This window comes from Colletes gigas, unplaced genomic scaffold (genome assembly GCF_013123115.1).
Source record: "Colletes gigas isolate AHSC1104 unplaced genomic scaffold, ASM1312311v1 Colletes_gigas_Sc00031, whole genome shotgun sequence".
Lineage (NCBI taxonomy): Eukaryota > Metazoa > Arthropoda > Insecta > Hymenoptera > Colletidae > Colletes > Colletes gigas.
Window position 1 is genome coordinate 1,583,400 of NW_025106660.1, and position 12,655 is coordinate 1,596,054.

At 51.1% G+C, this 12,655-nt stretch overlaps 1 protein-coding gene across 1 annotated transcript in view; it reads left to right on the forward strand.

Annotated features, from left to right (window-relative positions):
* Positions 1-12,088: 12,088 nt before the first annotated feature.
* Positions 12,089-12,655, forward strand: part of LOC122402032 (frizzled-2-like) — a 44,815-nt gene continuing 44,248 nt past the window's right edge. The window contains exon 1 of the mRNA XM_043404541.1: positions 12,089-12,625. The gene's annotated coding sequence lies outside the window, so the exon portion shown is untranslated. The remainder of the gene's footprint in view (positions 12,626-12,655) is intronic.

A 12,655-nucleotide genomic window follows, 5' to 3' on the forward strand; every position in this document is an offset into this window, starting at 1 on the left:
AGTAGTGACTGTGCAGGATTTCTCGTTCCATTTTTCAGAAAGATTAGTCCACCAAAAGCGAGAGTCTAATAACTAGAGGGTGAATAATGATTTTGAGTAAATGTAAAAATGTGAAAATGAAATCGCGGGTGATAATACGAAGCGCGCTAGATTAGAATGTGCAAACACAGGCGCGGAATGAACGTACATGGTCGATTCATGGTTAAACGGGATTGCCGGACGTATGCTCGACCGAGGCACTCGAGACTTGCGCACCTCGTTCCACACAGATCCACCGTTCGAGGCTCGATCGGATCGTACGAGCGTAATGTTTTACAAATGCTGTTTGGCTATCCCATTCACGAGTAGCAGAACGTTCTCTTTGACACGATTGTTTTGACTGGTCATGAATACGAAACCGTCCCGAACCGCCCACTACTTTTCCACTCCTCGCCATTTTTTTCCCCTCTCCTGTTCGCTCCTACCCTTCGGCGCTCGGCTCCCGGTTCTCCCTTTCTCTCTTTCTCGCTTTCTACGTTTCCAACGATCGTTCTTCTACGAAGAGAGCCGGCTTCCGGTTGCCACTCGAGGCGAACCGGGCGATCATCCGCGTCTGGCGCGACGAGGAGAGGACGAACAATGTCTATTCATCGGCGATCGAAGACGGACGTCCATGCGCGGGCCTCGTCAGCGTAGCGCCCGTTGGAATATGAAAATACCCCAACAAATTAAAATAACACTGGCGCACCGTGGCTCAGCGATCTTAAATAATTCATGGGGCTTTTCTCGCTCCTCGGCGCACGGAACGCCCCGCGTGTAACCGCGATCGAGCGTCTTCGGTGGGATACGCGCTGTCTGCCAGCCACCGTCGATTTACGGTGTGCCCAGTTACCATGTACAGGCTCTTTCGTCGAGCGCGGCCATCGATACTCCAAAATTCGATATAACCAAATCCAATTTTTTTTTTTCAACGAACAAAGTTCTTTTACTTAATACGGAATTTCATATTAAATATAAAATGAGAAACAAATTTAATTCAATTTTCTCTTCTGAAAAAATTGAACTTAAATATCTGTTATTTCACTAAATCGCCTCCGTCCAACAGTTATCTTAATATTGCATTACTCGTATGAATAAATAATATGGAAGGTAATCGTGCAAAATAAGGTACAAAAGCACACAGCGAGGCTTCGAGATCGCCCCAGAGCGCAAACGCGATCTCCCGAGATCGGATCGCAGCATGGAGGGAGCCGTTCCGTGACGAACGCGATCTATTTCTCTATCTTTGGTACCAAAATGGCGGGTAGCAGCATCCCTCGGAGCCTGCCCGGCGCAAATTCGTTCGCGTAGGATGCATATTTGCGGGGCTCAAGTGGTACTCCAGCAGCGTGATTAATCAAAGTAGCAGGCTTATCAGATCGAAAGTGAAACTCCGCGCAGCTTGATTATTAACGAAGGCCATCGATAACTGTATCGCGGGCCATTCTTCACAACACCCCGAAAAACGCTCGGGGCGCCACGTCGAGCGGTTCTCACACGCGAGGCCCTCGTTCGCCGTTAAATAACGCGATCGTTAATTAACCGCGAGGTTAACGCGCGCTCGGTGGCGGACAGAGGCGAGAGAGAAGCCGCGTCGTAAATTAGGCTACACGCGAACGATTCTTAATCCGCGTGGAAACGAGGCATCGACGATCCCGGCGCAATCCGAACGCCGAATCAACAGGCGCGATTCGAGCCACCTCTGGTACACGTGTATTCTAATTGGCCGAGCGCGGTTTACAACGGGAATTCTCGCGCTTCATCGGACCGGGTATCGCGAGGCTCGTAAATCACCGGGCAACGTTTCACGCGGCGAAACGAGTGTCCGTCGAAAGCGCGATCAGGGATCGCTGACCGCTGCCTAAAGAACACTGCTAGAAATTTAATAATTTTGCACCTGGCCTGGCCACGAACATTCTTTACGGGGCTCTAGGCAATCCAAAATTCATAATTATTTAAAAATATTGGAGGATTCCGATCGTAGCGTGGCAAGAGTTCCTGTACTCGCCGGCAGAGGACTACGCTCAAGTCTTACTTCTCTCACAAGTGTTCGACCGTCCATTTCTTTTCAAATTCTTCGAAAGGAAGAAGTACAAATCTATACTCCTATAATTAAAAAATTTGTTTATATGAGTTATATCCATATTTTCCATTCGAAAGACACTGTTTTGTGAAGAATTTGAACGAGTATGGAAGGACCCCGAGGGCATTTTTCCCGCGCTCAAATAGAAATTCAAAATTCCCAAAGCCGGGATTTATGAACGAGGCCCCGTTTACGGTAGTCCGCGACTCTAATCTCGATCCGCGTAAATCATCGACACGCCGCGTGGTTCCTCTCCCTTTTCCGCCGTCTCGTCCAGCCGTGTCCATTCCTGTAAATCATACGAAACGTAGCCGCTCATTAAACCTACAACTGTACATTATCGTCCGCGCGATACTTTCTCCGCGGCACCGACGTGTCTTATCTTTATTTATCTCGGCTGACTCACGGCCCAGTACGCACAGTTACCTGGTAAATACGGGGCCCGGCGGTGCGTGCAGTAACACGGGGATTTCTTCGTGCAATACAGTGGGGGACAGACTTCCAGAAACACAGTCGATGCTCAATATATTATCAAAATTAATTAGTCCTGTCAGCCATACGTCGATGACGAGGCAGTCAAAGTGCTAAGAACCACCGACCCGACATTGCAAAACAGTTGGCTCGTCGACGAAACAATGAAAGACGTTTGCTCGAACTTTGTTCGCTATTTTCATTCGAAATTTAATGCGGAAAGCCCGAAAATTGTGCTTGCGTTCGATGAAAAGGCCGGCCCCCCGACATTCAAGAGGTCTACAAAAAAGCCGCGTACTTTCGCCGTGCTTAACCGCGATCGTTTGTTTATTTCCATGGCCGGTACGGTTCCCCAAAATCCTATGAATACCCTTTTCTTTAAACACTCTGTACGTGGCCGTGAACAGTTACCAGAGCTCGTGTTTCTCCCCCGGTCGACCGTCCGCTCGATTTAAACGCGTCGTTTCCATCGTGCCTCGCGCGCTACCAGGGTTTCTGCTCCCGCGTCCCGAATTTTTCCCATAATCGCTAGACGCGAGCGGCAGCATTATAAAAAGCCGGAATTTACAAAGACACGGGAGGACCGGACGGAAAGTGGGCGCTGCCGGCGTGCCGGGGACCCGTGTCCATAATAAAGTCGTAACGCACTTCTCCCCGTAAATTCGACAGAATATTACGGTGCACAGCGGCGGGCCTGTTTCGTTTCTCGTAAAGTCGCGGCCCCGGGTGATCACCGGGAAATTTACCGACGTGTCAGATCGCTTGGTAACCGCACACCCTCTCTGCCCGTCGTCCTTCCGATCGTTCGCGCCGTATATCGACGGGTATTTATAAGAGAGACGCGTCGATACGCTCGTATTACGCGCGAGACCGGCTGTCGCGTCTCTGATATCGCCCACTTTCGTGGGGGGTCTTAACATTTTTCTCTTCATCCACGGGCACGCCTATCGGTTTCAACTTCCTAACTTACTTATCGAGTATCCATCTTTTCCCGAATTAATTGAGCCGTCTTGAAAGCAGCCAACCGCTTCGTGTCAACGGTACGATTGTAATTTTGAATTATTCCGAAAAAATACTGTTCCGCGTCCGTAGAATAATTTTATATCAGTCGCGTGGTGCGGGCCCCAGCGAAACCGTCCGTACAGTTTCGCTCGTGACTCATATTCAAATGAAACGTCTTGTCCTGTCCTTAATCGGCTCCGCTTTATTGGCTAATCGCGACTTACAATTTATGAGATCGCGTTCTATTAATAACTCTTCTTGCCGAGATAACGAGATCGTATATGCAAATGACGAAGATACAACGCAAGGTCGTTATAATGCCAGCTACGCGTATTACCAATGTTTCTGCGCTTTCCGTTGCATAAATTTCTCGTAATTTTCTGAAACATTTTATTCCCGGTATCGCCATGCGTTGGTATTGTTTCAAGTACGAGAAAGCGGTATGCAAAATATCGTGGAAGTTATCGCGGCACAGAACGTGATCCGGCAATCCTACAGCGGCCATATTTATTTCCCATGGTGCTTGTTAGACGCAATAATGAGTAACGACTTTCCCAGAGAATGCTGTTATTGGCTCGGTCATGCCCCTCGCCGGCCTGAAAACAACATATTCAACGTCTAACAAATCTCAGGGGCGATAAGGGTCGTTATTAGCGGCGATAGAATTGGCAGTCGGCGGTTAGCTGCCTCCGGGGGAGTAAAAATGTAATCCTTAGTCGAAAGAAAAATTTTACAAGCGGCCACATTTCACCCGTTATACTGCGCGCCCACGATTTTTACGGTTTCCCTCGATACGCGAGCCGTTACGGAGTAACCGCGATCCCGGAACGTGGAACGATCTCTATTTCATTGGTATGCGAATATCGCGAATGCGTCGATTCAACGTTGAGACGAGACGATCGTCGGAACGTTTAAATCAACGGTTTTATTGGCTCGAGTATTGTTCGAAAACCGAGGGAATTAAACCGGCCTTTCCCGGGGCGACGAGCTTCCAGCGGACGCGATCAGCCTCGTTTGCATAAAAATGGGGACGAATCGAAGCTCCTTTCGTGCTCGAACTTTCGCCAAAGCGTGAACAGCGACGCTGAGCGACGTCTCCGAGGCTCGACGAGAGGGTGGATCCGTCGGAGATCGGAATAATTTCAGCGTCGTTCGCGCCTGCCGCGTGTCCACGCGTTCAAGTCTCCGAATATGAAATTTCGCGCGACCGCGGTGCCAGGATCGTCAATCGGGACTTCTCGTCGGTTCACCGTGGAACGGAATACATTAAAATTTGACTTAAACGCATAGGTGTGTCGCTCTGATATCGAACTTGATTATAATTTAATGTACAACAGGATATTGGGGTTAACGTTGATGGCAATTTACAATTCAATCAGAGGCCTTGCGATTTTGATGATATTTGAAGGAATTGTTTAATTCTATAATTAAAATTCCAATCTTAGCGTCACGAGTGTCGAATAAAAAGTGTGACCTTTGTATCTAGATAAGAATTTTGCTCGGAGGATGTCCTTTTCTCGCGCGATGCGTCGAACAGAAAACGGATGCGTGTCCCACTCGGGCCTCGTTAGGAGAACACAGGATCGCGCGAAGCCGTGGCCCAAAGAAATCTGACTCCCCGTAGGCGGCTTTGCGGTGCTAAGACGTCGCCTACCTGTGGTCTGTGGCATTTATTAAATCTCATTCTGGCATCTCGTTTTCCTACGGCTCGGGTTACCCCTCTGCGCGTCCCCATCGTTCCCAAAGACGCGCTCTAGGACGCAACCATCGATTTTGCCATCCCAGTTCAGCCCCCAGAATACAACAATTTCAAATACAACGATCGTGGGTAGGTGTCGATTTAACGTTCCCCGTTCAACAAAAACGAATCCAGGCTCGGCTCAGCCACGCCGCTTCTCCGCGAATGAACAATATGTCGATCAAGGGTGGAGTCGACGTAGAAATCGAAGGCGACATCCGGAGGGGAAGAAGTCCTCCACGAGAAAGTCGGAAGACGACTCGAGGGACAGGGCGTTATTAAGTTACAATTGAAAAGCCTCCCTTTTCGGTTGCGTTGGACGAAATCGCAATTTCCAAGAATCGAATAAGTATACAGAAGGATCCTAAACGAGCGTCGCGCAATCTAGACTCTCTCTGCGAGGAGAAACGTCTTATTTTACGTTAATAAAGTTTCGAAACGTTTAGTCCGAGAATTGAATCTCGTCCACTTCTAGGAAAACAATTTATATGTCAGATTCGAAGAAGAAGGCGCGTAGAGCGCGTCCCGTTCCCGATAGATAGTCCATCTCTGGCAGTGACGATTTATTTTCATAATTTATTCCGCATCCGTGTAGCTGTCAATACACGAAGGCTGAGATCCCACGGATAACGCGAGCCCACGTTTCCTCTTGGAAGCGGTCCGAAATGGTCGCTGGAGGCCGAAACGATCCTCGTCCATCATCGTTGCGCGACACTCGCGTCCGTAAGAGCCAGGAGGTCGCCCATAGTGTTTGCAAACTTCTGTGAAACGAGCGAGGAGCGACGCGTACGTTCCTTCGCGTGGCAAACAATAGGGAGGAAGCTCCCTTTCAGACGCGCAAGAAAGAAACAAGTCCATTTGGAGTGAAATACGCGCGTAACTGCATCTTTTTTTCGAATAAGAGGGAGGGGGGGGGGAGTGAGGGGGGCAGCCTCGAACGAGAAATGGTGTCCAGAAACTGGTTGGGCCTCGACGGAACCCCGCAGCGTCAGTCTATCGGTCATTTAAGTCGCTGTCTCCGTCTCCGTCCCGCTCATTGGCTTTCCTTCCATCGTCCACGGCGGGTTTCAAGAGGCAACGATGACTCGACGGTCGCTACTTGCCTCGACCTTTCCAGAGACGCGCGTTTCGAAACGGAAGAGTATATACCACGTAACGTCGGCCCCGTGGTCCCTCTCTGTATCTGAAGAATTTTCTGTCGGGAGGAGCGCGACCACCTTCCGAGAGCTCCTCTTTTTTTTTTTCTTCTCTCCACGGAATAAACGCGGCATCGAGAGCGACTCGCCGTGACAAGGGGGAGCGAGAGTAAACGGCTTTCGTAACGTATCGCCAACCATAAGCAGATAACGAACGACGCGCGCTGGAACGCTCGAGCGTTAAACCGTTACAATGGAAAGCTTAAAAACAGAGACTCTCTCTCACGGCGACGGAGAGAGTGTCCCGGTGTGTATGCACCTGGATCACGTTCCTCGTTGCGCCGATATGACCGCGTTATCTCCTGGTCCCGACCACCCGGCCGCGCTCTACGGTCAGCACGACGCACACGATGCACTGTATACCCTGCAAGATAGGTCACAGGAAGTCGTAATCTCGCTTCTGGAGAATCCAGCCGCTCCGCGATCATCGACCGGACGCCTCGATCGCACACCCGTTAGGCCCCTCTCAGACTTACCACTTACCCCGGGCCCGGCAAAGGCCATTCTCCTATGCATTAAACAAACAAGCGAAAGAATCGACCAGGGAAGAGGTTCCAGGAACGATAGTCGTTAGTTTCATTGAATATCGCACTCCGGAACGTTCGAGCTGCTCGATGCTGTACGAGATAGACAGCCCGAGTGCCTCGAGGTCCTTCGAATCTATTCTTTCGCCTCCCAGACCTTAGATTAGGTCCCCCGGGATGCTCGAGTGCATCGACACTCGGTTTTACGATTCGTAAATTGAACGTTTCTACCCCTTCCGACCAGGGGGAATCCCCCTTGGATTCATTTTGAGAATCACTCCTGTACTTAGATAAAATGGCGGTTTCAAGGGACGATCGACATTCGCACGGCTCGATAATGGCGGGAAGACGTTATGCGGCTCGTGTGGGAGCGATTGGAATCGCGATTCGGGAGTCGCGGGAACGCTCTCGGGAGCCCCGTTCGCGACTTCTTTCGCGGAACGAGCGAGTAATTCGCGACGATCGATCCTCGCGACGCGCCCGCTCGCGCCGGCCCGTAAGCTAATTTCACGTCGAATAAAAGCGCCTAATGCCACCGACGAGAAAATCCGTTTAGCTCGGTGCCGGGCTTCTCAAGATAAATTGGTTTCGGGGGATTTCTAAAGCAGGTCCTACGGCGCAGGAAGTTCGAGGGTGCCCGGGCAGATCCTTTGTGAGCAAAGGCCTCCCTCGAGAATCCTGGTGTCGTCGCCGAGACGAGCATGGACGGCCGTGAATGTCAACCGTGACCCAACAATGGCTACAGAAAACACTGCCACGCGGTTCCGCAGGGGTAACGGGGACTTTAACTTCCATCGGGGCGACAAAAACCGATATTTCCGACCTGCCCGCCAGAACGTCGCTTTTCTGAGGACTTCATCCCCGACAGACCTTGGTCTGTCACGCGTAGAAAAACACGGGGAAACAGAAGTTTCCTTCCCTTCTTGCCCTCAGCCTTTACTTGGCGGCGTAGCCACCACCAAATCCCTTAAATTAGCCTACCCACAATTTGGCATTGAACTTCTCACTTACACACTCGTTAAAACTCAAGAGAGAATCGTCAATGTGCTGATTCGCTGATACCAGCTTCGATGATTTAGTTTCACGAGAAAGTTTAAGAACCGTGTGCAATAGGGGTTAAACATCGAGAGTCGGGTAGCGAAGTCACGAGGGTATTTTCACGCCATCGCGACTTCTATTTTTCGCGTTCCGTTGGGCAACTTCTCTGGCTTCTGGTCGACGAGGAGGACACGAAGCATCGCCACGAAGGCGTCACAATGGAAACTTTCGCTTTGACGCCTACCCTTCGGTTCGGGTCCCCTCGGTTCGACGAGAATGAACTGTAACTGAATCGACGGAACGACCGCGAGCTACGATCAACTCCGCGGCCAGAATCCGCTCCAGACGCTTGATCGGCGGAATCGATGGAAAAACGAAGGAAAGTTCTGGGTAACTTTCGTTCCGGGGATCGGTTTCCGTCTCTTGAATAATTCGTCGCGCGGAAAGCAAGCTTCTGCGGACCGCGCGGGTCCATTCGGCCGTAGGGGAAAACGCTTTTTAACGGTCGGCAAGTCCGATCGTGCCGGTGACTCTTAAAATTTAAGTTCGACGGTAAATTCTGGCCGGGGCATTGTTGCCGGAACAATCGCGGAAATTCTTCGTTTTCACCGCCCCCCACCCATGCGCCGGTTGGCTGGCTTATCGAGTTCGACGGCTGAAACTTGCAGCCATTGTGCGCCGGGAATCTTTGCCTGTTTGCAGCGTTAATTAATATCAGCCTCGATAAATCGTATCGAGGACTGCTAGCGACCCGCGGGGTCGCATAGTTTTCGAAAATCCGAGCACTCCGGCCGGAGGTAATGAACCTCCGCGAATTTAATAAGGAGCGCCGAGCGCAGTGGAACAATCGCGAAAGTCTTAAATTAAACTCGATTATAGCTAACGATCAAACTATCCGAGCCCTCGTTTATAGACATTTACAACGCGTTCGCCTAGAACAAGAAATTACCGACAGATTGCACTTCGTTTTCTCCGATACACGGTTTAACAGCTACGATATTAAACGTTTCAGACTGTGTAATAAAGACTTCGACCAAGCCGGTAGTAACATTCAGTGCTAGGTAACTCTGCGTTTTTCAAATAGAAATAATCGAGCCGAAAAAAATTAACTGCGGATCGTTGCAGCTCTCATAGTTCGAAAGACCTTACAATTAGACCCGTTACGCACTGTCGACCAAGTCGCCGATGACCACTAGATACAAGAGAAAATATGGGCCCGTACACACGTGCTCGCCAGCGGCTAGCTTTGATCCTACTCGCTGATCACTGGCGACTCGGTCGATATTATAGCCAAACTGTATCTAACAGATTATTTCTGGGTTCATATACCTGCTTCCATTCATAAGTCATACGAACTCGTTAATGGACCTGCCATCGTGTAGCAGCACTCCTCTCCATTGATCAATGCCCTAAGGAATTTCAAGAAGCCACTAAAGACTTTACAGGCTCCACAGGTTTCCCCTGAAATTTCTGGAAACCTGAAGAATAGCTCCAAGGACCCATTAGACACGGTCTTTATTTCGCCAGGATCATCCACACTTTACAAGCGTAGGATCAAGCATGCTTGAAACGAACTAAAACTGGGTTTTCGCGATTTAGATAATAGAAACGGTGTTGACGATTCAAACTCTGATTAACAAATCCCCTATCGAGGTTAGATTCGATGGTCTTATTAACGGCATTGGGTGTGGCGATGGTGACTGTGCATTGCCATATATGGGTATCTTAGTAACGTGTTCGTGGAAAGTATCTCGAACGAGGTTTAGTGCGCTCCGCGACTGATATCTCACGCTTTCCGTTCGCGTTACACGCAGGATTATTCGAATTTCGACCGCTTTTGGGGGAATTTGTTCCACCGTACGCTGGAACGAACGAGAAACGTATTCCTTCGGTAATTTCTTCCGCGTCTCGTCTCTCGTTCCAGTCGAAGGATCATGATGGACCACCTTGCGCGCGCGCGCGTGCGTGGAATTACAGTCATCGTCATTGTCGCGGTCCTCGGGCTGGGGTGACGCGAGATCATAATCAGAACCAATCCTCCGTCGCTCGTCGTTCCTATGCACCGCCGTTGCCTGGCTGGCTCTCGGGGTGAAAAGAGCTACCCCTCGGTTTCCCGGCAATTGCGCGAGCACCGGGGGAAAGTGTCCGTGGCCCCAAGGGCTCGGAGTTCCCTTCGCGCGAGGAGACGCCGAGGATACTGCGTCTACGGGAGGGGACAGCCTAGAGCTCGCAAAGAGCCCCGGATCGAAGGCTCCCGTCATTATTTATAGACAGGAAAAACTCGACATTACGGAATATAGGGTAGATCCTGACGCGCGCAACCCACTTAAGCAATCGATCGAAGACGTAAAAGTAAGAAAAATTGGCTACGACGTTGTTCCTGAGTCATCGTTACTTTCAAATAATATAATATCACGGTCCCAGCTTTCAATCGATACGAGCTTCGGGAGAGGGAGACTTTAAATTAAAGTGCACGTATATTAAAAATAAAACTTTCGACCAATTGATCCGATTGCCGCCATGCTGGCCAATCTCCCTTGCGCTGCGAGTAACCTGCACACCTGCTCGAGGCGGTCCCGCTTGTATTAGATCGTCCGATGAGAGCCTGCGTTACGTCTCAATTCTCGTTAATAAATCCTCGACGCGACAGAGCCTTTGGACTTGCACTTTAAGGAATTAACAAAGTTTTTGGACAAAGATCGTTACAATAATTAGAAACGCCCGAAAGGGTTAAAAGGCCACCCTGAACGAAGAATCGGTTAACGAACCGGAGTTTCGGTTAGTCTTGAAATTAATTCGAGAGGACGTTCGAGACACGAGTCGTCTTTTAGGAACGGATCCTGGCCGGGGGATCGCGACGCGCTCGTATCTCAAATCGCGATAAAGGGTACACAGGTCCGGCGAACAGCGGGCGCGACGTAACGAGGAAGGGCGATTAGCATTTTATTGGCGTCGCGTCTTGCAATAGCTTTGGGCAGAGAAATAAACGAGGAAGGGACGTTAAACCTCATCGTCCATCGGACACGCCTTGTCGCTGCAGGTGTGCTACGGTCGGACGTTATTTATTGCACGGGCTCTCGCTGCGTCCTGCAAGGGGGTGTTTCGTTATTTATACGTCGTGAGGTGACGGTCATTTTTGCGTGCATGCGTCCCCGTGGCGGTTCACGGAATCCGTCCTGGTCCGGGCAGTGTTCGAAAACGGTAAAGTTAAAATCACGAGCGTCGCTCGGGGCCGAAAGAATGTGTTTTACACACCGCGTGAAACCTAAGATGGGAATTGTTGTTCCTCGGGGTCCCCGGGTACGGTGTCCACGTAGTCCGCTAGTAGATACTCGATCTTGATAGGAGGTAGGTCTCGAGGAACCGGTCGTGACTGTACCTACACGAGACATCATTAATGCCACCGGGGAACGAGCGACCGAACGAAAATCCACGTCCGCGCGAGGTAAGGGTGGCTGTACTCCCGGGTGCCTTCTCGGGCCACACGATTTCTCCGTCTGCCAGCAACCGGGGAGAAAAAGGAGCAAACCGGCCCTCGGAACGAGGCGAAACCTCTAGGACGATAATTAGCGATCGAGGGTCCCGAGGAAGACTCGGGCCATCTCGTTATCCACGCCACGGCGCCCAGCGTGACGTCACCGCGCGTGTAGAGCCTGCCGCTCGGTAAGGTGGTCAGGTCGCGTGCACACGAACGTACAAACAGGTGTGCGTGTGCTCCAACACCGCGGGAGGGGAGTAGCGGGAGCGAAAAGGGCGAGAGGGGTAACGGAGTACACGTCGGAACTGACTCCGCGAGGCTACGTGAGGGCACGTGTGTGTACGTGTAGGGAACGGGAGGATCCTACACTGTACACTGTATACACCGATGAGCGGGCCGCGGAGTGGGGATCAGGCGCGCCGAAGTGTCCCGAAGTCATCCGAGCGGGTTCCCCCACCACCGGCCACGGACTCGATCGGAATCTCTGCTTTCGTGTTTCCTCGGTTTCGTTCACGTCAGTGCGTTTTCGGTCGGCGTTAGGGGTGGTTCGTGACTTGCCGTCGTGTCTCGCACGTGCATCGATATCGTCGTGTCTGCGTCGGGACGCGTCGTCAACAGGAGCGTGCGCACGAAGGAAAATATTTGGAGAAACGTGTCCGGTGTGTCTGTGCCGTGGCGCGGATCGCGGTGGGGAACGGCGTTGTGTGATCTCCGCTGCCGTGTGCAAGCATTCGACTCCTCGGCCGTGACTCACGTTACACCGTGCATACGTTTACAGAGCTGATTTAGTGGCGGGCATATACTACTCGTTGGTGTGTATATAGGCGATTCGGGGCAACCGAGGAGGAACCGTCGGAACAGAAGGGAAAAAAGAGAGAGACTCCGGAAACGAGCAGTCGACGGCGTGCCCTCTCGCTACGCGGTGCCCGCGCGTCACCTACGCATCGGCGCTGATTTGTTATTATTGTTCTCTCGTCGAGCCGATAATGGATTAATTTTCGCCGGGGAGCTCACCCCGGCGGCTTCGCCCGGATCGGAGCAGCAACAACGCGCGGCAGCACTCAGCGATAAATCAAGGTGAGATCCGGCTTTGTTTTCGAGAAGGGT